This window comes from Schistocerca cancellata, unplaced genomic scaffold (genome assembly GCF_023864275.1).
Source record: "Schistocerca cancellata isolate TAMUIC-IGC-003103 unplaced genomic scaffold, iqSchCanc2.1 HiC_scaffold_241, whole genome shotgun sequence".
Classification (NCBI taxonomy): Eukaryota; Metazoa; Arthropoda; class Insecta; order Orthoptera; family Acrididae; genus Schistocerca; species Schistocerca cancellata.
Window position 1 is genome coordinate 1 of NW_026046263.1, and position 25,314 is coordinate 25,314.

The following is a 25,314-nucleotide window of genomic DNA, read 5'->3' on the forward strand; positions in this document are numbered from 1 at the left end:
GTGGCTCTGGGTTCCAAGCGACAGCGAGAAAACCTCAACAGCAACACATACGTGTTTAAATGAATCGTAGGGCCTTAATAAAGATAGATGAAACGGTGGTTCAGGTACTGGAGTTCTGAAGCGGCCGTATTGCGGTGGGCAGTAAGCTCACTAAGTTAGTGTGTCATGCTAATAACGGGAAGGCTGTGGGTTACGTCCCACCAAGGGCTATTCCATATTGCTTCCCTAAAAGGCAGCGCGAGAGACTGCCAGGCAAATCTCAAGTGATCTGTACAAGGACTAAGATGTCCACACGTCTGGAAACGTTCTCGCCGACTTCTGTGCCACGCTGACGACACGGGTTCTCGTCCGATCACCGAAGTTAAGCAGCATTTTTGCGTGCTTAGTACACGGCTCGGTGACTAACTAGGATGTCTGCGTGCTGTTGGATTCTTTAATTTTGCCTTTTCCCTTAGTTTTCGGGTGTTGCTGCGCGGTAATGATACGGTCCAGCACGCTGACCCGTCTCTTGCCTCTCGGTACCCAAATTCGCGAAGCTGCGGCCACAGTCAAATGAAAGGGTCCGTTGTGTGTTTGTCGAGTTGGTCTCTCCCAGTCGATTCTAGCGCCTGTCCTCTACATATACGCCCATTTGCAAGCGTCAGCTTTCGCGTCAGCCGAGCAAAGTCGAGACAAGTCGACACATGGGGACACACGATGCTGTGAATCGCAATCCGCACTAGCCTACGCGGAGCGCGACGAGGGGCGAAGGAAAACCATTCGTAACACGACAGTTCGGAAACTCGACGATCGCGAGCGTTGAAAACACTCTCCTGAGTAAAGGAGACAACTTCCGTGCGGTGTCCGGGTTTCGAACCCGGACCAGCTACTTGGGAAGCATCCATGCTGACCGACACACCACCACCGCCCTCTGCTACGCGCTGCTTGCGCCGTGATGTGTCGCCTTCCCTCCTGGCGCCAGAGGCCGAAGGCAATCTCGCTGTAGGCGCTCAACGCCGAGTGGAAGGCGAGCACATCTGAACCCGTTTTGCTGGTGCTGCTAGGGCGATATACTGTAACTGAGCGCAGAACGAACTTTCACTGAAGAATCTGCCCTTTAATGCACATCAGGGCGAATATGAAATTTCTAGTATGAAGTACCCACTGACGATCCAAAGGCGTTTCAGTATGTATGCGTCGGTCCCCACCGGGGCAGTGCCTAAGTATTGTAAAGTGAAGGTCGACAGTTTGAGCCTCACAGGAAGTATTTCATTGGCTTCCCACGAGTGCGTAATGTACAGCGTGGCTGTTGCTAGGAAACGGCCTTATTTGCCGTTCGTTAATATCTAGTTTTCTTTGCATCAATGTGAAAATGTTACTATTACTAAATACAGTTTTGCTAGTTACAGTTCAAACTGGAAACGACGGAAGAAAGCGGTCCAACGCGCCACATTGGCTCCCGAAAGGGAGGGTGCGTTTCCTACGCCACGTCTGACATTGTGTCTTAAATATTCTAAAACTGACATAATTACATCCTACCAAAAAAGAAACAGATTTCGCAGCGAGGTTCTTGAGATAGAGATGGAAGTCACTGGAGCGAATGCCTCGCACGTCAGATTGGCCGAGCGGTCTAAGGCGCCAGATTTAAGCTCTGGTTCCCGTAAGGGAGCTTGGGTTCGAACCCCACATCTGACAAAGCATTTTTAACATTCTGAAACTAACGTACTCCCTTCATCTTATAGAACAAGTAAATTACGCAGAAACACGCCATGCAGATTTTACTAGAGACGACAGTGACAGCGGTGCAGGCGTCGCACGTCCGATAGCCCGAGCGGTCGGAAAGAAATAGCGGAACATACTTTTCCTGTGTCGAGGTTTAGCTCTTCTCACGGACGTTTCCGTTGTCGTTGTGTTGTGGCTCTGGGTTCCAAGCGACAGCGAGAAAAACCTCAACAGCAACACATACGTGTTTAAATGAATCGTAGAGCCTTAATAAAGATAGATGAAACGGTGGTTCAGGTACTGGAGTTCTGAAGCGGCCGTATTGCGTGGGCAGTAAGCTCACTAAGTTAGTGTGTCATGCTAATAACGGGAAGGCTGTGGGTTACGTCCCACCAAGGGCTATTCCATATTGCTTCCCTAAAAGGCAGCGCGAGAGACTGCCAGGCAAATCTCAAGTGATCTGTACAAGGACTAAGATGTCCACACGTCTGGAAACGTTCTCGCCGACTTCTGTGCCACGCTGACGACACGGGTTCTCGTCCGATCACCGAAGTTAAGCAGCATTTTTGCGTGCTTAGTACACGGCTCGGTGACTAACTAGGATGTCTGCGTGCTGTTGGATTCTTTAATTTTGCCTTTTCCCTTAGTTTTCGGTGTTGCTGCGCGGTAATGATACGGTCCAGCACGCTGACCCGTCTCTTGCCTCTCGGTACCCAAATTCGCGAAGCTGCGGCCACAGTCAAATGAAAGGGTCCGTTGTGTGTTTGTCGAGTTGGTCTCTCCCAGTCGATTCTAGCGCCTGTCCTCTACATATACGCCCATTTGCAAGCGTCAGCTTTCGCGTCAGCCCGAGCAAAGTCGAGACAAGTCGACACATGGGGACACACGATGCTGTGAATCGCAATCCGCACTAGCCTACGCGGAGCGCGACGAGGGGCGAAGGAAAACCATTCGTAACACGACAGTTCGGAAACTCGACGATCGCGAGCGTTGAAAACACTCTCCTGAGTAAAGGAGACAACTTCCGTGCGGTGTCCGGGTTTCGAACCCGGACCAGCTACTTGGGAAGCATCCATGCTGACCGACACACCACCACCGCCCTCTGCTACGCGCTGCTTGCGCCGTGATGTGTCGCCTTCCCCTCCTGGCGCCAGAGGCCGAAGGCAATCTCGCTGTAGGCGCTCAACGCCGAGTGGAAGGCGAGCACATCTGAACCCGTTTTGCTGGTGCTGCTAGGGCGATATACTGTAACTGAGCGCAGAACGAACTTTCACTGAAGAATCTGCCCTTTAATGCACATCAGGGCGAATATGAAATTTCTAGTATGAAGTACCCACTGACGATCCAAAGGCGTTTCAGTATGTATGCGTCGGTCCCACCGGGGCAGTGCCTAAGTATTGTAAAGTGAAGGTCGACAGTTTGAGCCTCACAGGAAGTATTTCATTGGCTTCCCACGAGTGCGTAATGTACCAGCGTGGCTGTTGCTAGGAAACGGCCTTATTTGCCGTTCGTTAATATCTAGTTTTCTTTGCATCAATGTGAAAATGTTACTATTACTAAATACAGTTTTGCTAGTTACAGTTCAAACTGGAAACGACGGAAGAAAGCGGTCCAACGCGCCACATTGGCTCCCGAAAGGGAGGGGTGCGTTTCCTACGCCACGTCTGACATTGTGTCTTAAATATTCTAAAACTGACATAATTACATCCTACCAAAAAAGAAACAGATTTCGCAGCGAGGTTCTTGAGATAGAGATGGAAGTCACTGGAGCGAATGCCTCGCACGTCAGATTGGCCGAGCGGTCTAAGGCGCCAGATTTAAGCTCTGGTTCCCGTAAGGGAGCTTGGGTTCGAACCCCACATCTGACAAAGCATTTTTAACATTCTGAAACTAACGTACTCCCTTCATCTTATAGAACAAGTAAATTACGCAGAAACACGCCATGCAGATTTTACTAGAGACGACAGTGACAGCGGTGCAGGCGTCGCACGTCCGATAGCCCGAGCGGTCGGAAAGAAATAGCGGAACATACTTTTCCTGTGTCGAGGTTTAGCTCTTCTCACGGACGTTTCCGTTGTCGTTGTGTTGTGGCTCTGGGTTCCAAGCGACAGCGAGAAAACCTCAACAGCAACACATACGTGTTTAAATGAATCGTAGGGCCTTAATAAAGATAGATGAAACGGTGGTTCAGGTACTGGAGTTCTGAAGCGGCCGTATTGCGTGGGCAGTAAGCTCACTAAGTTAGTGTGTCATGCTAATAACGGGAAGGCTGTGGGTTACGTCCCACCAAGGGCTATTCCATATTGCTTCCCTAAAAGGCAGCGCGAGAGACTGCCAGGCAAATCTCAAGTGATCTGTACAAGGACTAAGATGTCCACACGTCTGGAAACGTTCTCGCCGACTTCTGTGCCACGCTGACGACACGGGTTCTCGTCCGATCACCGAAGTTAAGCAGCATTTTTGCGTGCTTAGTACACGGCTCGGTGACTAACTAGGATGTCTGCGTGCTGTTGGATTCTTTAATTTTGCCTTTTCCCTTAGTTTTCGGTGTTGCTGCGCGGTAATGATACGGTCCAGCACGCTGACCCGTCTCTTGCCTCTCGGTACCCAAATTCGCGAAGCTGCGGCCACAGTCAAATGAAAGGGTCCGTTGTGTGTTTGTCGAGTTGGTCTCTCCCAGTCGATTCTAGCGCCTGTCCTCTACATATACGCCCATTTGCAAGCGTCAGCTTTCGCGTCAGCCGAGCAAAGTCGAGACAAGTCGACACATGGGGACACACGATGCTGTGAATCGCAATCCGCACTAGCCTACGCGGAGCGCGACGAGGGGCGAAGGAAAACCATTCGTAACACGACAGTTCGGAAACTCGACGATCGCGAGCGTTGAAAACACTCTCCTGAGTAAAGGAGACAACTTCCGTGCGGTGTCCGGGTTTCGAACCCGGACCAGCTACTTGGGAAGCATCCATGCTGACCGACACACCACCACCGCCCTCTGCTACGCGCTGCTTGCGCCGTGATGTGTCGCCTTCCCTCCTGGCGCCAGAGGCCGAAGGCAATCTCGCTGTAGGCGCTCAACGCCGAGTGGAAGGCGAGCACATCTGAACCCGTTTTGCTGGTGCTGCTAGGGCGATATACTGTAACTGAGCGCAGAACGAACTTTCACTGAAGAATCTGCCCTTTAATGCACATCAGGGCGAATATGAAATTTCTAGTATGAAGTACCCACTGACGATCCAAAGGCGTTTCAGTATGTATGCGTCGGTCCCACCGGGGCAGTGCCTAAGTATTGTAAAGTGAAGGTCGACAGTTTGAGCCTCACAGGAAGTATTTCATTGGCTTCCCACGAGTGCGTAATGTACAGCGTGGCTGTTGCTAGGAAACGGCCTTATTTGCCGTTCGTTAATATCTAGTTTTCTTTGCATCAATGTGAAAATGTTACTATTACTAAATACAGTTTTTGCTAGTTACAGTTCAAACTGGAAACGACGGAAGAAAGCGGTCCAACGCGCCACATTGGCTCCCGAAAGGGAGGGTGCGTTTCCTACGCCACGTCTGACATTGTGTCTTAAATATTCTAAAACTGACATAATTACATCCTACCAAAAAAGAAACAGATTTCGCAGCGAGGTTCTTGAGATAGAGATGGAAGTCACTGGAGCGAATGCCTCGCACGTCAGATTGGCCGAGCGGTCTAAGGCGCCAGATTTAAGCTCTGGTTCCCGTAAGGGAGCTTGGGTTCGAACCCCACATCTGACAAAGCATTTTTAACATTCTGAAACTAACGTACTCCCTTCATCTTATAGAACAAGTAAATTACGCAGAAACACGCCATGCAGATTTTACTAGAGACGACAGTGACAGCGGTGCAGGCGTCGCACGTCCGATAGCCCGAGCGGTCGGAAAGAAATAGCGGAACATACTTTTCCTGTGTCGAGGTTTAGCTCTTCTCACGGACGTTTCCGTTGTCGTTGTGTTGTGGCTCTGGGTTCCAAGCGACAGCGAGAAAACCTCAACAGCAACACATACGTGTTTAAATGAATCGTAGGGCCTTAATAAAGATAGATGAAACGGTGGTTCAGGTACTGGAGTTCTGAAGCGGCCGTATTGCGTGGGCAGTAAGCTCACTAAGTTAGTGTGTCATGCTAATAACGGGAAGGCTGTGGGTTACGTCCCACCAAGGGCTATTCCATATTGCTTCCCTAAAAGGCAGCGCGAGAGACTGCCAGGCAAATCTCAAGTGATCTGTACAAGGACTAAGATGTCCACACGTCTGGAAACGTTCTCGCCGACTTCTGTGCCACGCTGACGACACGGGTTCTCGTCCGATCACCGAAGTTAAGCAGCATTTTTGCGTGCTTAGTACACGGCTCGGTGACTAACTAGGATGTCTGCGTGCTGTTGGATTCTTTAATTTTGCCTTTTCCCTTAGTTTTCGGTGTTGCTGCGCGGTAATGATACGGTCCAGCACGCTGACCCGTCTCTTGCCTCTCGGTACCCAAATTCGCGAAGCTGCGGCCACAGTCAAATGAAAGGGTCCGTTGTGTGTTTGTCGAGTTGGTCTCTCCCAGTCGATTCTAGCGCCTGTCCTCTACATATACGCCCATTTGCAAGCGTCAGCTTTCGCGTCAGCCGAGCAAAGTCGAGACAAGTCGACACATGGGGACACACGATGCTGTGAATCGCAATCCGCACTAGCCTACGCGGAGCGCGACGAGGGGCGAAGGAAAACCATTCGTAACACGACAGTTCGGAAACTCGACGATCGCGAGCGTTGAAAACACTCTCCTGAGTAAAGGAGACAACTTCCGTGCGGTGTCCGGGTTTCGAACCCGGACCAGCTACTTGGGAAGCATCCATGCTGACCGACACACCACCACCGCCCTCTGCTACGCGCTGCTTGCGCCGTGATGTGTCGCCTTCCCTCCTGGCGCCAGAGGCCGAAGGCAATCTCGCTGTAGGCGCTCAACGCCGAGTGGAAGGCGAGCACATCTGAACCCGTTTTGCTGGTGCTGCTAGGGCGATATACTGTAACTGAGCGCAGAACGAACTTTCACTGAAGAATCTGCCCTTTAATGCACATCAGGGCGAATATGAAATTTCTAGTATGAAGTACCCACTGACGATCCAAAGGCGTTTCAGTATGTATGCGTCGGTCCCACCGGGGCAGTGCCTAAGTATTGTAAAGTGAAGGTCGACAGTTTGAGCCTCACAGGAAGTATTTCATTGGCTTCCCACGAGTGCGTAATGTACAGCGTGGCTGTTGCTAGGAAACGGCCTTATTTGCCGTTCGTTAATATCTAGTTTTCTTTGCATCAATGTGAAAATGTTACTATTACTAAATACAGTTTTGCTAGTTACAGTTCAAACTGGAAACGACGGAAGAAAGCGGTCCAACGCGCCACATTGGCTCCCGAAAGGGAGGGTGCGTTTCCTACGCCACGTCTGACATTGTGTCTTAAATATTCTAAAACTGACATAATTACATCCTACCAAAAAAGAAACAGATTTCGCAGCGAGGTTCTTGAGATAGAGATGGAAGTCACTGGAGCGAATGCCTCGCACGTCAGATTGGCCGAGCGGTCTAAGGCGCCAGATTTAAGCTCTGGTTCCCGTAAGGGAGCTTGGGTTCGAACCCCACATCTGACAAAGCATTTTTAACATTCTGAAACTAACGTACTCCCTTCATCTTATAGAACAAGTAAATTACGCAGAAACACGCCATGCAGATTTTACTAGAGACGACAGTGACAGCGGTGCAGGCGTCGCACGTCCGATAGCCCGAGCGGTCGGAAAGAAATAGCGGAACATACTTTTCCTGTGTCGAGGTTTAGCTCTTCTCACGGACGTTTCCGTTGTCGTTGTGTTGTGGCTCTGGGTTCCAAGCGACAGCGAGAAAACCTCAACAGCAACACATACGTGTTTAAATGAATCGTAGGGCCTTAATAAAGATAGATGAAACGGTGGTTCAGGTACTGGAGTTCTGAAGCGGCCGTATTGCGTGGGCAGTAAGCTCACTAAGTTAGTGTGTCATGCTAATAACGGGAAGGCTGTGGGTTACGTCCCACCAAGGGCTATTCCATATTGCTTCCCTAAAAGGCAGCGCGAGAGACTGCCAGGCAAATCTCAAGTGATCTGTACAAGGACTAAGATGTCCACACGTCTGGAAACGTTCTCGCCGACTTCTGTGCCACGCTGACGACACGGGTTCTCGTCCGATCACCGAAGTTAAGCAGCATTTTTGCGTGCTTAGTACACGGCTCGGTGACTAACTAGGATGTCTGCGTGCTGTTGGATTCTTTAATTTTGCCTTTTCCCTTAGTTTTCGGTGTTGCTGCGCGGTAATGATACGGTCCAGCACGCTGACCCGTCTCTTGCCTCTCGGTACCCAAATTCGCGAAGCTGCGGCCACAGTCAAATGAAAGGGTCCGTTGTGTGTTTGTCGAGTTGGTCTCTCCCAGTCGATTCTAGCGCCTGTCCTCTACATATACGCCCATTTGCAAGCGTCAGCTTTCGCGTCAGCCGAGCAAAGTCGAGACAAGTCGACACATGGGGACACACGATGCTGTGAATCGCAATCCGCACTAGCCTACGCGGAGCGCGACGAGGGGCGAAGGAAAACCATTCGTAACACGACAGTTCGGAAACTCGACGATCGCGAGCGTTGAAAACACTCTCCTGAGTAAAGGAGACAACTTCCGTGCGGTGTCCGGGTTTCGAACCCGGACCAGCTACTTGGGAAGCATCCATGCTGACCGACACACCACCACCGCCCTCTGCTACGCGCTGCTTGCGCCGTGATGTGTCGCCTTCCCTCCTGGCGCCAGAGGCCGAAGGCAATCTCGCTGTAGGCGCTCAACGCCGAGTGGAAGGCGAGCACATCTGAACCCGTTTTGCTGGTGCTGCTAGGGCGATATACTGTAACTGAGCGCAGAACGAACTTTCACTGAAGAATCTGCCCTTTAATGCACATCAGGGCGAATATGAAATTTCTAGTATGAAGTACCCACTGACGATCCAAAGGCGTTTCAGTATGTATGCGTCGGTCCCACCGGGGCAGTGCCTAAGTATTGTAAAGTGAAGGTCGACAGTTTGAGCCTCACAGGAAGTATTTCATTGGCTTCCCACGAGTGCGTAATGTACAGCGTGGCTGTTGCTAGGAAACGGCCTTATTTGCCGTTCGTTAATATCTAGTTTTCTTTGCATCAATGTGAAAATGTTACTATTACTAAATACAGTTTTGCTAGTTACAGTTCAAACTGGAAACGACGGAAGAAAGCGGTCCAACGCGCCACATTGGCTCCCGAAAGGGAGGGTGCGTTTCCTACGCCACGTCTGACATTGTGTCTTAAATATTCTAAAACTGACATAATTACATCCTACCAAAAAAGAAACAGATTTCGCAGCGAGGTTCTTGAGATAGAGATGGAAGTCACTGGAGCGAATGCCTCGCACGTCAGATTGGCCGAGCGGTCTAAGGCGCCAGATTTAAGCTCTGGTTCCCGTAAGGGAGCTTGGGTTCGAACCCCACATCTGACAAAGCATTTTTAACATTCTGAAACTAACGTACTCCCTTCATCTTATAGAACAAGTAAATTACGCAGAAACACGCCATGCAGATTTTACTAGAGACGACAGTGACAGCGGTGCAGGCGTCGCACGTCCGATAGCCCGAGCGGTCGGAAAGAAATAGCGGAACATACTTTTCCTGTGTCGAGGTTTAGCTCTTCTCACGGACGTTTCCGTTGTCGTTGTGTTGTGGCTCTGGGTTCCAAGCGACAGCGAGAAAACCTCAACAGCAACACATACGTGTTTAAATGAATCGTAGGGCCTTAATAAAGATAGATGAAACGGTGGTTCAGGTACTGGAGTTCTGAAGCGGCCGTATTGCGTGGGCAGTAAGCTCACTAAGTTAGTGTGTCATGCTAATAACGGGAAGGCTGTGGGTTACGTCCCACCAAGGGCTATTCCATATTGCTTCCCTAAAAGGCAGCGCGAGAGACTGCCAGGCAAATCTCAAGTGATCTGTACAAGGACTAAGATGTCCACACGTCTGGAAACGTTCTCGCCGACTTCTGTGCCACGCTGACGACACGGGTTCTCGTCCGATCACCGAAGTTAAGCAGCATTTTTGCGTGCTTAGTACACGGCTCGGTGACTAACTAGGATGTCTGCGTGCTGTTGGATTCTTTAATTTTGCCTTTTCCCTTAGTTTTCGGTGTTGCTGCGCGGTAATGATACGGTCCAGCACGCTGACCCGTCTCTTGCCTCTCGGTACCCAAATTCGCGAAGCTGCGGCCACAGTCAAATGAAAGGGTCCGTTGTGTGTTTGTCGAGTTGGTCTCTCCCAGTCGATTCTAGCGCCTGTCCTCTACATATACGCCCATTTGCAAGCGTCAGCTTTCGCGTCAGCCGAGCAAAGTCGAGACAAGTCGACACATGGGGACACACGATGCTGTGAATCGCAATCCGCACTAGCCTACGCGGAGCGCGACGAGGGGCGAAGGAAAACCATTCGTAACACGACAGTTCGGAAACTCGACGATCGCGAGCGTTGAAAACACTCTCCTGAGTAAAGGAGACAACTTCCGTGCGGTGTCCGGGTTTCGAACCCGGACCAGCTACTTGGGAAGCATCCATGCTGACCGACACACCACCACCGCCCTCTGCTACGCGCTGCTTGCGCCGTGATGTGTCGCCTTCCCTCCTGGCGCCAGAGGCCGAAGGCAATCTCGCTGTAGGCGCTCAACGCCGAGTGGAAGGCGAGCACATCTGAACCCGTTTTGCTGGTGCTGCTAGGGCGATATACTGTAACTGAGCGCAGAACGAACTTTCACTGAAGAATCTGCCCTTTAATGCACATCAGGGCGAATATGAAATTTCTAGTATGAAGTACCCACTGACGATCCAAAGGCGTTTCAGTATGTATGCGTCGGTCCCACCGGGGCAGTGCCTAAGTATTGTAAAGTGAAGGTCGACAGTTTGAGCCTCACAGGAAGTATTTCATTGGCTTCCCACGAGTGCGTAATGTACAGCGTGGCTGTTGCTAGGAAACGGCCTTATTTGCCGTTCGTTAATATCTAGTTTTCTTTGCATCAATGTGAAAATGTTACTATTACTAAATACAGTTTTGCTAGTTACAGTTCAAACTGGAAACGACGGAAGAAAGCGGTCCAACGCGCCACATTGGCTCCCGAAAGGGAGGGTGCGTTTCCTACGCCACGTCTGACATTGTGTCTTAAATATTCTAAAACTGACATAATTACATCCTACCAAAAAAGAAACAGATTTCGCAGCGAGGTTCTTGAGATAGAGATGGAAGTCACTGGAGCGAATGCCTCGCACGTCAGATTGGCCGAGCGGTCTAAGGCGCCAGATTTAAGCTCTGGTTCCCGTAAGGGAGCTTGGGTTCGAACCCCACATCTGACAAAGCATTTTTAACATTCTGAAACTAACGTACTCCCTTCATCTTATAGAACAAGTAAATTACGCAGAAACACGCCATGCAGATTTTACTAGAGACGACAGTGACAGCGGTGCAGGCGTCGCACGTCCGATAGCCCGAGCGGTCGGAAAGAAATAGCGGAACATACTTTTCCTGTGTCGAGGTTTAGCTCTTCTCACGGACGTTTCCGTTGTCGTTGTGTTGTGGCTCTGGGTTCCAAGCGACAGCGAGAAAACCTCAACAGCAACACATACGTGTTTAAATGAATCGTAGGGCCTTAATAAAGATAGATGAAACGGTGGTTCAGGTACTGGAGTTCTGAAGCGGCCGTATTGCGTGGGCAGTAAGCTCACTAAGTTAGTGTGTCATGCTAATAACGGGAAGGCTGTGGGTTACGTCCCACCAAGGGCTATTCCATATTGCTTCCCTAAAAGGCAGCGCGAGAGACTGCCAGGCAAATCTCAAGTGATCTGTACAAGGACTAAGATGTCCACACGTCTGGAAACGTTCTCGCCGACTTCTGTGCCACGCTGACGACACGGGTTCTCGTCCGATCACCGAAGTTAAGCAGCATTTTTGCGTGCTTAGTACACGGCTCGGTGACTAACTAGGATGTCTGCGTGCTGTTGGATTCTTTAATTTTGCCTTTTCCCTTAGTTTTCGGTGTTGCTGCGCGGTAATGATACGGTCCAGCACGCTGACCCGTCTCTTGCCTCTCGGTACCCAAATTCGCGAAGCTGCGGCCACAGTCAAATGAAAGGGTCCGTTGTGTGTTTGTCGAGTTGGTCTCTCCCAGTCGATTCTAGCGCCTGTCCTCTACATATACGCCCATTTGCAAGCGTCAGCTTTCGCGTCAGCCGAGCAAAGTCGAGACAAGTCGACACATGGGGACACACGATGCTGTGAATCGCAATCCGCACTAGCCTACGCGGAGCGCGACGAGGGGCGAAGGAAAACCATTCGTAACACGACAGTTCGGAAACTCGACGATCGCGAGCGTTGAAAACACTCTCCTGAGTAAAGGAGACAACTTCCGTGCGGTGTCCGGGTTTCGAACCCGGACCAGCTACTTGGGAAGCATCCATGCTGACCGACACACCACCACCGCCCTCTGCTACGCGCTGCTTGCGCCGTGATGTGTCGCCTTCCCTCCTGGCGCCAGAGGCCGAAGGCAATCTCGCTGTAGGCGCTCAACGCCGAGTGGAAGGCGAGCACATCTGAACCCGTTTTGCTGGTGCTGCTAGGGCGATATACTGTAACTGAGCGCAGAACGAACTTTCACTGAAGAATCTGCCCTTTAATGCACATCAGGGCGAATATGAAATTTCTAGTATGAAGTACCCACTGACGATCCAAAGGCGTTTCAGTATGTATGCGTCGGTCCCACCGGGGCAGTGCCTAAGTATTGTAAAGTGAAGGTCGACAGTTTGAGCCTCACAGGAAGTATTTCATTGGCTTCCCACGAGTGCGTAATGTACAGCGTGGCTGTTGCTAGGAAACGGCCTTATTTGCCGTTCGTTAATATCTAGTTTTCTTTGCATCAATGTGAAAATGTTACTATTACTAAATACAGTTTTGCTAGTTACAGTTCAAACTGGAAACGACGGAAGAAAGCGGTCCAACGCGCCACATTGGCTCCCGAAAGGGAGGGTGCGTTTCCTACGCCACGTCTGACATTGTGTCTTAAATATTCTAAAACTGACATAATTACATCCTACCAAAAAAGAAACAGATTTCGCAGCGAGGTTCTTGAGATAGAGATGGAAGTCACTGGAGCGAATGCCTCGCACGTCAGATTGGCCGAGCGGTCTAAGGCGCCAGATTTAAGCTCTGGTTCCCGTAAGGGAGCTTGGGTTCGAACCCCACATCTGACAAAGCATTTTTAACATTCTGAAACTAACGTACTCCCTTCATCTTATAGAACAAGTAAATTACGCAGAAACACGCCATGCAGATTTTACTAGAGACGACAGTGACAGCGGTGCAGGCGTCGCACGTCCGATAGCCCGAGCGGTCGGAAAGAAATAGCGGAACATACTTTTCCTGTGTCGAGGTTTAGCTCTTCTCACGGACGTTTCCGTTGTCGTTGTGTTGTGGCTCTGGGTTCCAAGCGACAGCGAGAAAACCTCAACAGCAACACATACGTGTTTAAATGAATCGTAGGGCCTTAATAAAGATAGATGAAACGGTGGTTCAGGTACTGGAGTTCTGAAGCGGCCGTATTGCGTGGGCAGTAAGCTCACTAAGTTAGTGTGTCATGCTAATAACGGGAAGGCTGTGGGTTACGTCCCACCAAGGGCTATTCCATATTGCTTCCCTAAAAGGCAGCGCGAGAGACTGCCAGGCAAATCTCAAGTGATCTGTACAAGGACTAAGATGTCCACACGTCTGGAAACGTTCTCGCCGACTTCTGTGCCACGCTGACGACACGGGTTCTCGTCCGATCACCGAAGTTAAGCAGCATTTTTGCGTGCTTAGTACACGGCTCGGTGACTAACTAGGATGTCTGCGTGCTGTTGGATTCTTTAATTTTGCCTTTTCCCTTAGTTTTCGGTGTTGCTGCGCGGTAATGATACGGTCCAGCACGCTGACCCGTCTCTTGCCTCTCGGTACCCAAATTCGCGAAGCTGCGGCCACAGTCAAATGAAAGGGTCCGTTGTGTGTTTGTCGAGTTGGTCTCTCCCAGTCGATTCTAGCGCCTGTCCTCTACATATACGCCCATTTGCAAGCGTCAGCTTTCGCGTCAGCCGAGCAAAGTCGAGACAAGTCGACACATGGGGACACACGATGCTGTGAATCGCAATCCGCACTAGCCTACGCGGAGCGCGACGAGGGGCGAAGGAAAACCATTCGTAACACGACAGTTCGGAAACTCGACGATCGCGAGCGTTGAAAACACTCTCCTGAGTAAAGGAGACAACTTCCGTGCGGTGTCCGGGTTTCGAACCCGGACCAGCTACTTGGGAAGCATCCATGCTGACCGACACACCACCACCGCCCTCTGCTACGCGCTGCTTGCGCCGTGATGTGTCGCCTTCCCTCCTGGCGCCAGAGGCCGAAGGCAATCTCGCTGTAGGCGCTCAACGCCGAGTGGAAGGCGAGCACATCTGAACCCGTTTTGCTGGTGCTGCTAGGGCGATATACTGTAACTGAGCGCAGAACGAACTTTCACTGAAGAATCTGCCCTTTAATGCACATCAGGGCGAATATGAAATTTCTAGTATGAAGTACCCACTGACGATCCAAAGGCGTTTCAGTATGTATGCGTCGGTCCCACCGGGGCAGTGCCTAAGTATTGTAAAGTGAAGGTCGACAGTTTGAGCCTCACAGGAAGTATTTCATTGGCTTCCCACGAGTGCGTAATGTACAGCGTGGCTGTTGCTAGGAAACGGCCTTATTTGCCGTTCGTTAATATCTAGTTTTCTTTGCATCAATGTGAAAATGTTACTATTACTAAATACAGTTTTGCTAGTTACAGTTCAAACTGGAAACGACGGAAGAAAGCGGTCCAACGCGCCACATTGGCTCCCGAAAGGGAGGGTGCGTTTCCTACGCCACGTCTGACATTGTGTCTTAAATATTCTAAAACTGACATAATTACATCCTACCAAAAAAGAAACAGATTTCGCAGCGAGGTTCTTGAGATAGAGATGGAAGTCACTGGAGCGAATGCCTCGCACGTCAGATTGGCCGAGCGGTCTAAGGCGCCAGATTTAAGCTCTGGTTCCCGTAAGGGAGCTTGGGTTCGAACCCCACATCTGACAAAGCATTTTTAACATTCTGAAACTAACGTACTCCCTTCATCTTATAGAACAAGTAAATTACGCAGAAACACGCCATGCAGATTTTACTAGAGACGACAGTGACAGCGATGCAGGCGTCGCACGTCCGATAGCCCGAGCGGTCGGAAAGAAATAGCGGAACATACTTTTCCTGTGTCGAGGTTTAGCTCTTCTCACGGACGTTTCCGTTGTCGTTGTGTTGTGGCTCTGGGTTCCAAGCGACAGCGAGAAAACCTCAACAGCAACACATACGTGTTTAAATGAATCGTAGGGCCTTAATAAAGATAGATGAAACGGTGGTTCAGGTACTGGAGTTCTGAAGCGGCCGTATTGCGTGGGCAGTAAGCTCACTAAGTTAGTGTGTCATGCTAATAACGGGAAGGCTGTGGGTTACGTCCCACCAAGGGCTATTCCATATTGCTTCCCTAAAAGGCAGCGCGAGAGACTGCCAGGCAAATCTCAAGTGATCTGTACAAGGACTAAGATGTCCACACGTCTGGAAACGTTCTCGCCGACTTCTGTGCCACGCTGACGACACGGGTTCTCGTCCGATCACCGAAGTTAAGCAGCATTTTTGCGTGCTTAGTACACGGCTCGGTGACTAACTAGGATGTCTGCGTGCTGTTGGATTCTTTAATTTTGCCTTTTCCCTTAGTTTTCGGTGTTGCTGCGCGGTAATGATACGGTCCAGCACGCTGACCCGTCTCTTGCCTCTCGGTACCCAAATTCGCGAAGCTGCGGCCACAGTCAAATGAAAGGGTCCGTTGTGTGTTTGTCGAGTTGGTCTCTCCCAGTCGATTCTAGCGCCTGTCCTCTACATATACGCCCATTTGCAAGCGTCAGCTTTCGCGTCAGCCGAGCAAAGTCGAGACAAGTCGACACATGGGGACACACGATGCTGTGAATCGCAATCCGCACTAGCCTACGCGGAGCGCGACGAGGGGCGAAGGAAAACCATTCGTAACACGACAGTTCGGAAACTCGACGATCGCGAGCGTTGAAAACACTCTCCTGAGTAAAGGAGACAACTTCCGTGCGGTGTCCGGGTTTCGAACCCGGACCAGCTACTTGGGAAGCATCCATGCTGACCGACACACCACCACCGCCCTCTGCTACGCGCTGCTTGCGCCGTGATGTGTCGCCTTCCCTCCTGGCGCCAGAGGCCGAAGGCAATCTCGCTGTAGGCGCTCAACGCCGAGTGGAAGGCGAGCACATCTGAACCCGTTTTGCTGGTGCTGCTAGGGCGATATACTGTAACTGAGCGCAGAACGAACTTTCACTGAAGAATCTGCCCTTTAATGCACATCAGGGCGAATATGAAATTTCTAGTATGAAGTACCCACTGACGATCCAAAGGCGTTTCAGTATGTATGCGTCGGTCCCACCGGGGCAGTGCCTAAGTATTGTAAAGTGAAGGTCGACAGTTTGAGCCTCACAGGAAGTATTTCATTGGCTTCCCACGAGTGCGTAATGTACAGCGTGGCTGTTGCTAGGAAACGGCCTTATTTGCCGTTCGTTAATATCTAGTTTTCTTTGCATCAATGTGAAAATGTTACTATTACTAAATACAGTTTTGCTAGTTACAGTTCAAACTGGAAACGACGGAAGAAAGCGGTCCAACGCGCCACATTGGCTCCCGAAAGGGAGGGTGCGTTTCCTACGCCACGTCTGACATTGTGTCTTAAATATTCTAAAACTGACATAATTACATCCTACCAAAAAAGAAACAGATTTCGCAGCGAGGTTCTTGAGATAGAGATGGAAGTCACTGGAGCGAATGCCTCGCACGTCAGATTGGCCGAGCGGTCTAAGGCGCCAGATTTAAGCTCTGGTTCCCGTAAGGGAGCTTGGGTTCGAACCCCACATCTGACAAAGCATTTTTAACATTCTGAAACTAACGTACTCCCTTCATCTTATAGAACAAGTAAATTACGCAGAAACACGCCATGCAGATTTTACTAGAGACGACAGTGACAGCGGTGCAGGCGTCGCACGTCCGATAGCCCGAGCGGTCGGAAAGAAATAGCGGAACATACTTTTCCTGTGTCGAGGTTTAGCTCTTCTCACGGACGTTTCCGTTGTCGTAGTGTTGTGGCTCTGGGTTCCAAGCGACAGCGAGAAAACCTCAACAGCAACACATACGTGTTTAAATGAATCGTAGAGCCTTAATAAAGATAGATGAAACGGTGGTTCAGGTACTGGAGTTCTGAAGCGGCCGTATTGCGTGGGCAGTAAGCTCACTAAGTTAGTGTGTCATGCTAATAACGGGAAGGCTGTGGGTTACGTCCCACCAAGGGCTATTCCATATTGCTTCCCTAAAAGGCAGCGCGAGAGACTGCCAGGCAAATCTCAAGTGATCTGTACAAGGACTAAGATGTCCACACGTCTGGAAACGTTCTCGCCGACTTCTGTGCCACGCTGACGACACGGGTTCTCGTCCGATCACCGAAGTTAAGCAGCATTTTTGCGTGCTTAGTACACGGCTCGGTGACTAACTAGGATGTCTGCGTGCTGTTGGATTCTTTAATTTTGCCTTTTCCCTTAGTTTTCGGTGTTGCTGCGCGGTAATGATACGGTCCAGCACGCTGACCCGTCTCTTGCCTCTCGGTACCCAAATTCGCGAAGCTGCGGCCACAGTCAAATGAAAGGGTCCGTTGTGTGTTTGTCGAGTTGGTCTCTCCCAGTCGATTCTAGCGCCTGTCCTCTACATATACGCCCATTTGCAAGCGTCAGCTTTCGCGTCAGCCGAGCAAAGTCGAGACAAGTCGACACATGGGGACACACGATGCTGTGAATCGCAATCCGCACTAGCCTACGCGGAGCGCGACGAGGGGCGAAGGAAAACCATTCGTAACACGACAGTTCGGAAACTCGACGATCGCGAGCGTTGAAAACACTCTCCTGAGTAAAGGAGACAACTTCCGTGCGGTGTCCGGGTTTCGAACCCGGACCAGCTACTTGGGAAGCATCCATGCTGACCGACACACCACCACCGCCCTCTGCTACGCGCTGCTTGCGCCGTGATGTGTCGCCTTCCCTCCTGGCGCCAGAGGCCGAAGGCAATCTCGCTGTAGGCGCTCAACGCCGAGTGGAAGGCGAGCACATCTGAACCCGTTTTGCTGGTGCTGCTAGGGCGATATACTGTAACTGAGCGCAGAACGAACTTTCACTGAAGAATCTGCCCTTTAATGCACATCAGGGCGAATATGAAATTTCTAGTATGAAGTACCCACTGACGATCCAAAGGCGTTTCAGTATGTATGCGTCGGTCCCACCGGGGCAGTGCCTAAGTATTGTAAAGTGAAGGTCGACAGTTTGAGCCTCACAGGAAGTATTTCATTGGCTTCCCACGAGTGCGTAATGTACAGCGTGGCTGTTGCTAGGAAACGGCCTTATTTGCCGTTCGTTAATATCTAGTTTTCTTTGCATCAATGTGAAAATGTTACTATTACTAAATACAGTTTTGCTAGTTACAGTTCAAACTGGAAACGACGGAAGAAAGCGGTCCAACGCGCCACATTGGCTCCCGAAAGGGAGGGTGCGTTTCCTACGCCACGTCTGACATTGTGTCTTAAATATTCTAAAACTGACATAATTACATCCTACCAAAAAAGAAACAGATTTCGCAGCGAGGTTCTTGAGATAGAGATGGAAGTCACTGGAGCGAATGCCTCGCACGTCAGATTGGCCGAGCGGTCTAAGGCGCCAGATTTAAGCTCTGGTTCCCGTAAGGGAGCTTGGGTTCGAACCCCACATCTGACAAAGCATTTTTAACATTCTGAAACTAACGTACTCCCTTCATCTTATAGAACAAGTAAATTACGCAGAAACACGCCATGCAGATTTTACTAGAGACGACAGTGACAGCGGTGCAGGCGTCGCACGTCCGATAGCCCGAGCGGTCGGAAAGAAATAGCGGAACATACTTTTCCTGTGTCGAGGTTTAGCTCTTCTCACGGACGTTTCCGTTGTCGTTGTGTTGTGGCTCTGGGTTCCAAGCGACAGCGAGAAAACCTCAACAGCAACACATACGTGTTTAAATGAATCGTAGAGCCTTAATAAAGATAGATGAAACGGTGGTTCAGGTACTGGAGTTCTGAAGCGGCCGTATTGCGTGGGCAGTAAGCTCACTAAGTTAGTGTGTCATGCTAATAACGGGAAGGCTGTGGGTTACGTCCCACCAAGGGCTATTCCATATTGCTTCCCTAAAAGGCAGCGCGAGAGACTGCCAGGCAAATCTCAAGTGATCTGTACAAGGACTAAGATGTCCACACGTCTGGAAACGTTCTCGCCGACTTCTGTGCCACGCTGACGACACGGGTTCTCGTCCGATCACCGAAGTTAAGCAGCATTTTTGCGTGCTTAGTACACGGCTCGGTGACTAACTAGGATGTCTGCGTGCTGTTGGATTCTTTAATTTTGCCTTTTCCCTTAGTTTTCGGTGTTGCTGCGCGGTAATGATACGGTCCAGCACGCTGACCCGTCTCTTGCCTCTCGGTACCCAAATTCGCGAAGCTGCGGCCACAGTCAAATGAAAGGGTCCGTTGTGTGTTTGTCGAGTTGGTCTCTCCCAGTCGATTCTAGCGCCTGTCCTCTACATATACGCCCATTTGCAAGCGTCAGCTTTCGCGTCAGCCGAGCAAAGTCGAGACAAGTCGACACATGGGGACACACGATGCTGTGAATCGCAATCCGCACTAGCCTACGCGGAGCGCGACGAGGGGCGAAGGAAAACCATTCGTAACACGACAGTTCGGAAACTCGACGATCGCGAGCGTTGAAAACACTCTCCTGAGTAAAGGAGACAACTTCCGTGCGGTGTCCGGGTTTCGAACCCGGACCAGCTACTTGGGAAGCATCCATGCTGACCGACACACCACCACCGCCCTCTGCTACGCGCTGCTTGCGCCGTGATGTGTCGCCTTCCCTCCTGGCGCCAGAGGCCGAAGGCAATCTCGCTGTAGGCGCTCAACGCCGAGTGGAAGGCGAGCACATCTGAACCCGTTTTGCTGGTGCTGCTAGGGCGATATACTGTAACTGAGCGCAGAACGAACTTTCACTGAAGAATCTGCCCTTTAATGCACATCAGGGCGAATATGAAATTTCTAGTATGAAGTACCCACTGACGATCCAAAGGCGTTTCAGTATGTATGCGTCGGTCCCACCGGGGCAGTGCCTAAGTATTGTAAAGTGAAGGTCGACAGTTTGAGCCTCACAGGAAGTATTTCATTGGCTTCCCACGAGTGCGTAATGTACAGCGTGGCTGTTGCTAGGAAACGGCCTTATTTGCCGTTCGTTAATATCTAGTTTTCTTTGCATCAATGTGAAAATGTTACTATTACTAAATACAGTTTTGCTAGTTACAGTTCAAACTGGAAACGACGGAAGAAAGCGGTCCAACGCGCCACATTGGCTCCCGAAAGGGAGGGTGCGTTTCCTACGCCACGTCTGACATTGTGTCTTAAATATTCTAAAACTGACATAATTACATCCTACCAAAAAAGAAACAGATTTCGCAGCGAGGTTCTTGAGATAGAGATGGAAGTCACTGGAGCGAATGCCTCGCACGTCAGATTGGCCGAGCGGTCTAAGGCGCCAGATTTAAGCTCTGGTTCCCGTAAGGGAGCTTGGGTTCGAACCCCACATCTGACAAAGCATTTTTAACATTCTGAAACTAACGTACTCCCTTCATCTTATAGAACAAGTAAATTACGCAGAAACACGCCATGCAGATTTTACTAGAGACGACAGTGACAGCGGTGCAGGCGTCGCACGTCCGATAGCCCGAGCGGTCGGAAAGAAATAGCGGAACATACTTTTCCTGTGTCGAGGTTTAGCTCTTCTCACGGACGTTTCCGTTGTCGTTGTGTTGTGGCTCTGGGTTCCAAGCGACAGCGAGAAAACCTCAACAGCAACACATACGTGTTTAAATGAATCGTAGAGCCTTAATAAAGATAGATGAAACGGTGGTTCAGGTACTGGAGTTCTGAAGCGGCCGTATTGCGTGGGCAGTAAGCTCACTAAGTTAGTGTGTCATGCTAATAACGGGAAGGCTGTGGGTTACGTCCCACCAAGGGCTATTCCATATTGCTTCCCTAAAAGGCAGCGCGAGAGACTGCCAGGCAAATCTCAAGTGATCTGTACAAGGACTAAGATGTCCACACGTCTGGAAACGTTCTCGCCGACTTCTGTGCCACGCTGACGACACGGGTTCTCGTCCGATCACCGAAGTTAAGCAGCATTTTTGCGTGCTTAGTACACGGCTCGGTGACTAACTAGGATGTCTGCGTGCTGTTGGATTCTTTAATTTTGCCTTTTCCCTTAGTTTTCGGTGTTGCTGCGCGGTAATGATACGGTCCAGCACGCTGACCCGTCTCTTGCCTCTCGGTACCCAAATTCGCGAAGCTGCGGCCACAGTCAAATGAAAGGGTCCGTTGTGTGTTTGTCGAGTTGGTCTCTCCCAGTCGATTCTAGCGCCTGTCCTCTACATATACGCCCATTTGCAAGCGTCAGCTTTCGCGTCAGCCGAGCAAAGTCGAGACAAGTCGACACATGGGGACACACGATGCTGTGAATCGCAATCCGCACTAGCCTACGCGGAGCGCGACGAGGGGCGAAGGAAAACCATTCGTAACACGACAGTTCGGAAACTCGACGATCGCGAGCGTTGAAAACACTCTCCTGAGTAAAGGAGACAACTTCCGTGCGGTGTCCGGGTTTCGAACCCGGACCAGCTACTTGGGAAGCATCCATGCTGACCGACACACCACCACCGCCCTCTGCTACGCGCTGCTTGCGCCGTGATGTGTCGCCTTCCCTCCTGGCGCCAGAGGCCGAAGGCAATCTCGCTGTAGGCGCTCAACGCCGAGTGGAAGGCGAGCACATCTGAACCCGTTTTGCTGGTGCTGCTAGGGCGATATACTGTAACTGAGCGCAGAACGAACTTTCACTGAAGAATCTGCCCTTTAATGCACATCAGGGCGAATATGAAATTTCTAGTATGAAGTACCCACTGACGATCCAAAGGCGTTTCAGTATGTATGCGTCGGTCCCACCGGGGCAGTGCCTAAGTATTGTAAAGTGAAGGTCGACAGTTTGAGCCTCACAGGAAGTATTTCATTGGCTTCCCACGAGTGCGTAATGTACAGCGTGGCTGTTGCTAGGAAACGGCCTTATTTGCCGTTCGTTAATATCTAGTTTTCTTTGCATCAATGTGAAAATGTTACTATTACTAAATACAGTTTTGCTAGTTACAGTTCAAACTGGAAACGACGGAAGAAAGCGGTCCAACGCGCCACATTGGCTCCCGAAAGGGAGGGTGCGTTTCCTACGCCACGTCTGACATTGTGTCTTAAATATTCTAAAACTGACATAATTACATCCTACCAAAAAAGAAACAGATTTCGCAGCGAGGTTCTTGAGATAGAGATGGAAGTCACTGGAGCGAATGCCTCGCACGTCAGATTGGCCGAGCGGTCTAAGGCGCCAGATTTAAGCTCTGGTTCCCGTAAGGGAGCTTGGGTTCGAACCCCACATCTGACAAAGCATTTTTAACATTCTGAAACTAACGTACTCCCTTCATCTTATAGAACAAGTAAATTACGCAGAAACACGCCATGCAGATTTTACTAGAGACGACAGTGACAGCGGTGCAGGCGTCGCACGTCCGATAGCCCGAGCGGTCGGAAAGAAATAGCGGAACATACTTTTCCTGTGTCGAGGTTTAGCTCTTCTCACGGACGTTTCCGTTGTCGTTGTGTTGTGGCTCTGGGTTCCAAGCGACAGCGAGAAAACCTCAACAGCAACACATACGTGTTTAAATGAATCGTAGAGCCTTAATAAAGATAGATGAAACGGTGGTTCAGGTACTGGAGTTCTGAAGCGGCCGTATTGCGTGGGCAGTAAGCTCACTAAGTTAGTGTGTCATGCTAATAACGGGAAGGCTGTGGGTTACGTCCCACCAAGGGCTATTCCATATTGCTTCCCTAAAAGGCAGCGCGAGAGACTGCCAGGCAAATCTCAAGTGATCTGTACAAGGACTAAGATGTCCACACGTCTGGAAACGTTCTCGCCGACTTCTGTGCCACGCTGACGACACGGGTTCTCGTCCGATCACCGAAGTTAAGCAGCATTTTTGCGTGCTTAGTACACGGCTCGGTGACTAACTAGGATGTCTGCGTGCTGTTGGATTCTTTAATTTTGCCTTTTCCCTTAGTTTTCGGTGTTGCTGCGCGGTAATGATACGGTCCAGCACGCTGACCCGTCTCTTGCCTCTCGGTACCCAAATTCGCGAAGCTGCGGCCACAGTCAAATGAAAGGGTCCGTTGTGTGTTTGTCGAGTTGGTCTCTCCCAGTCGATTCTAGCGCCTGTCCTCTACATATACGCCCATTTGCAAGCGTCAGCTTTCGCGTCAGCCGAGCAAAGTCGAGACAAGTCGACACATGGGGACACACGATGCTGTGAATCGCAATCCGCACTAGCCTACGCGGAGCGCGACGAGGGGCGAAGGAAAACCATTCGTAACACGACAGTTCGGAAACTCGACGATCGCGAGCGTTGAAAACACTCTCCTGAGTAAAGGAGACAACTTCCGTGCGGTGTCCGGGTTTCGAACCCGGACCAGCTACTTGGGAAGCATCCATGCTGACCGACACACCACCACCGCCCTCTGCTACGCGCTGCTTGCGCCGTGATGTGTCGCCTTCCCTCCTGGCGCCAGAGGCCGAAGGCAATCTCGCTGTAGGCGCTCAACGCCGAGTGGAAGGCGAGCACATCTGAACCCGTTTTGCTGGTGCTGCTAGGGCGATATACTGTAACTGAGCGCAGAACGAACTTTCACTGAAGAATCTGCCCTTTAATGCACATCAGGGCGAATATGAAATTTCTAGTATGAAGTACCCACTGACGATCCAAAGGCGTTTCAGTATGTATGCGTCGGTCCCACCGGGGCAGTGCCTAAGTATTGTAAAGTGAAGGTCGACAGTTTGAGCCTCACAGGAAGTATTTCATTGGCTTCCCACGAGTGCGTAATGTACAGCGTGGCTGTTGCTAGGAAACGGCCTTATTTGCCGTTCGTTAATATCTAGTTTTCTTTGCATCAATGTGAAAATGTTACTATTACTAAATACAGTTTTGCTAGTTACAGTTCAAACTGGAAACGACGGAAGAAAGCGGTCCAACGCGCCACATTGGCTCCCGAAAGGGAGGGTGCGTTTCCTACGCCACGTCTGACATTGTGTCTTAAATATTCTAAAACTGACATAATTACATCCTACCAAAAAAGAAACAGATTTCGCAGCGAGGTTCTTGAGATAGAGATGGAAGTCACTGGAGCGAATGCCTCGCACGTCAGATTGGCCGAGCGGTCTAAGGCGCCAGATTTAAGCTCTGGTTCCCGTAAGGGAGCTTGGGTTCGAACCCCACATCTGACAAAGCATTTTTAACATTCTGAAACTAACGTACTCCCTTCATCTTATAGAACAAGTAAATTACGCAGAAACACGCCATGCAGATTTTACTAGAGACGACAGTGACAGCGGTGCAGGCGTCGCACGTCCGATAGCCCGAGCGGTCGGAAAGAAATAGCGGAACATACTTTTCTGTGTCGAGGTTTAGCTCTTCTCACGGACGTTTCCGTTGTCGTTGTGTTGTGGCTCTGGGTTCCAAGCGACAGCGAGAAAACCTCAACAGCAACACATACGTGTTTAAATGAATCGTAGGGCCTTAATAAAGATAGATGAAACGGTGGTTCAGGTACTGGAGTTCTGAAGCGGCCGTATTGCGTGGGCAGTAAGCTCACTAAGTTAGTGTGTCATGCTAATAACGGGAAGGCTGTGGGTTACGTCCCACCAAGGGCTATTCCATATTGCTTCCCTAAAAGGCAGCGCGAGAGACTGCCAGGCAAATCTCAAGTGATCTGTACAAGGACTAAGATGTCCACACGTCTGGAAACGTTCTCGCCGACTTCTGTGCCACGCTGACGACACGGGTTCTCGTCCGATCACCGAAGTTAAGCAGCATTTTTGCGTGCTTAGTACACGGCTCGGTGACTAACTAGGATGTCTGCGTGCTGTTGGATTCTTTAATTTTGCCTTTTCCCTTAGTTTTCGGTGTTGCTGCGCGGTAATGATACGGTCCAGCACGCTGACCCGTCTCTTGCCTCTCGGTACCCAAATTCGCGAAGCTGCGGCCACAGTCAAATGAAAGGGTCCGTTGTGTGTTTGTCGAGTTGGTCTCTCCCAGTCGATTCTAGCGCCTGTCCTCTACATATACGCCCATTTGCAAGCGTCAGCTTTCGCGTCAGCCGAGCAAAGTCGAGACAAGTCGACACATGGGGACACACGATGCTGTGAATCGCAATCCGCACTAGCCTACGCGGAGCGCGA

The 25,314-nt window shown here is 50.4% G+C and overlaps 13 non-coding genes across 13 annotated transcripts; all 13 read left to right on the forward strand.

The window, feature by feature from the left end:
* The first annotated feature begins 1,590 nt into the window (after positions 1-1,590).
* On the forward strand, positions 1,591-1,674 carry Trnal-uaa (transfer RNA leucine (anticodon UAA)). The gene has a single exon. It is a non-coding gene; the product is annotated as a tRNA-Leu (tRNA).
* Positions 1,675-3,485: 1,811 nt separating this feature from the next.
* On the forward strand, positions 3,486-3,569 carry Trnal-uaa (transfer RNA leucine (anticodon UAA)). The gene has a single exon. It is a non-coding gene; the product is annotated as a tRNA-Leu (tRNA).
* Positions 3,570-5,376: 1,807 nt separating this feature from the next.
* Trnal-uaa (transfer RNA leucine (anticodon UAA)) lies at positions 5,377-5,460 on the forward strand. The gene has a single exon. It is a non-coding gene; the product is annotated as a tRNA-Leu (tRNA).
* A 1,806-nt stretch (positions 5,461-7,266) lies between these two features.
* Trnal-uaa (transfer RNA leucine (anticodon UAA)) lies at positions 7,267-7,350 on the forward strand. The gene has a single exon. It is a non-coding gene; the product is annotated as a tRNA-Leu (tRNA).
* Positions 7,351-9,156: 1,806 nt separating this feature from the next.
* On the forward strand, positions 9,157-9,240 carry Trnal-uaa (transfer RNA leucine (anticodon UAA)). The gene has a single exon. It is a non-coding gene; the product is annotated as a tRNA-Leu (tRNA).
* Positions 9,241-11,046: 1,806 nt separating this feature from the next.
* On the forward strand, positions 11,047-11,130 carry Trnal-uaa (transfer RNA leucine (anticodon UAA)). Its single transcript has one exon. It is a non-coding gene; the product is annotated as a tRNA-Leu (tRNA).
* Positions 11,131-12,936: 1,806 nt separating this feature from the next.
* Trnal-uaa (transfer RNA leucine (anticodon UAA)) lies at positions 12,937-13,020 on the forward strand. Its single transcript has one exon. It is a non-coding gene; the product is annotated as a tRNA-Leu (tRNA).
* Positions 13,021-14,826: 1,806 nt separating this feature from the next.
* Positions 14,827-14,910, forward strand: Trnal-uaa (transfer RNA leucine (anticodon UAA)). The gene has a single exon. It is a non-coding gene; the product is annotated as a tRNA-Leu (tRNA).
* A 1,806-nt stretch (positions 14,911-16,716) lies between these two features.
* Positions 16,717-16,800, forward strand: Trnal-uaa (transfer RNA leucine (anticodon UAA)). Its single transcript has one exon. It is a non-coding gene; the product is annotated as a tRNA-Leu (tRNA).
* A 1,806-nt stretch (positions 16,801-18,606) lies between these two features.
* Trnal-uaa (transfer RNA leucine (anticodon UAA)) lies at positions 18,607-18,690 on the forward strand. Its single transcript has one exon. It is a non-coding gene; the product is annotated as a tRNA-Leu (tRNA).
* A 1,806-nt stretch (positions 18,691-20,496) lies between these two features.
* On the forward strand, positions 20,497-20,580 carry Trnal-uaa (transfer RNA leucine (anticodon UAA)). Its single transcript has one exon. It is a non-coding gene; the product is annotated as a tRNA-Leu (tRNA).
* Positions 20,581-22,386: 1,806 nt separating this feature from the next.
* Trnal-uaa (transfer RNA leucine (anticodon UAA)) lies at positions 22,387-22,470 on the forward strand. Its single transcript has one exon. It is a non-coding gene; the product is annotated as a tRNA-Leu (tRNA).
* Positions 22,471-24,276: 1,806 nt separating this feature from the next.
* Trnal-uaa (transfer RNA leucine (anticodon UAA)) lies at positions 24,277-24,360 on the forward strand. The gene has a single exon. It is a non-coding gene; the product is annotated as a tRNA-Leu (tRNA).
* The last annotated feature ends 954 nt before the right edge of the window (positions 24,361-25,314 follow it).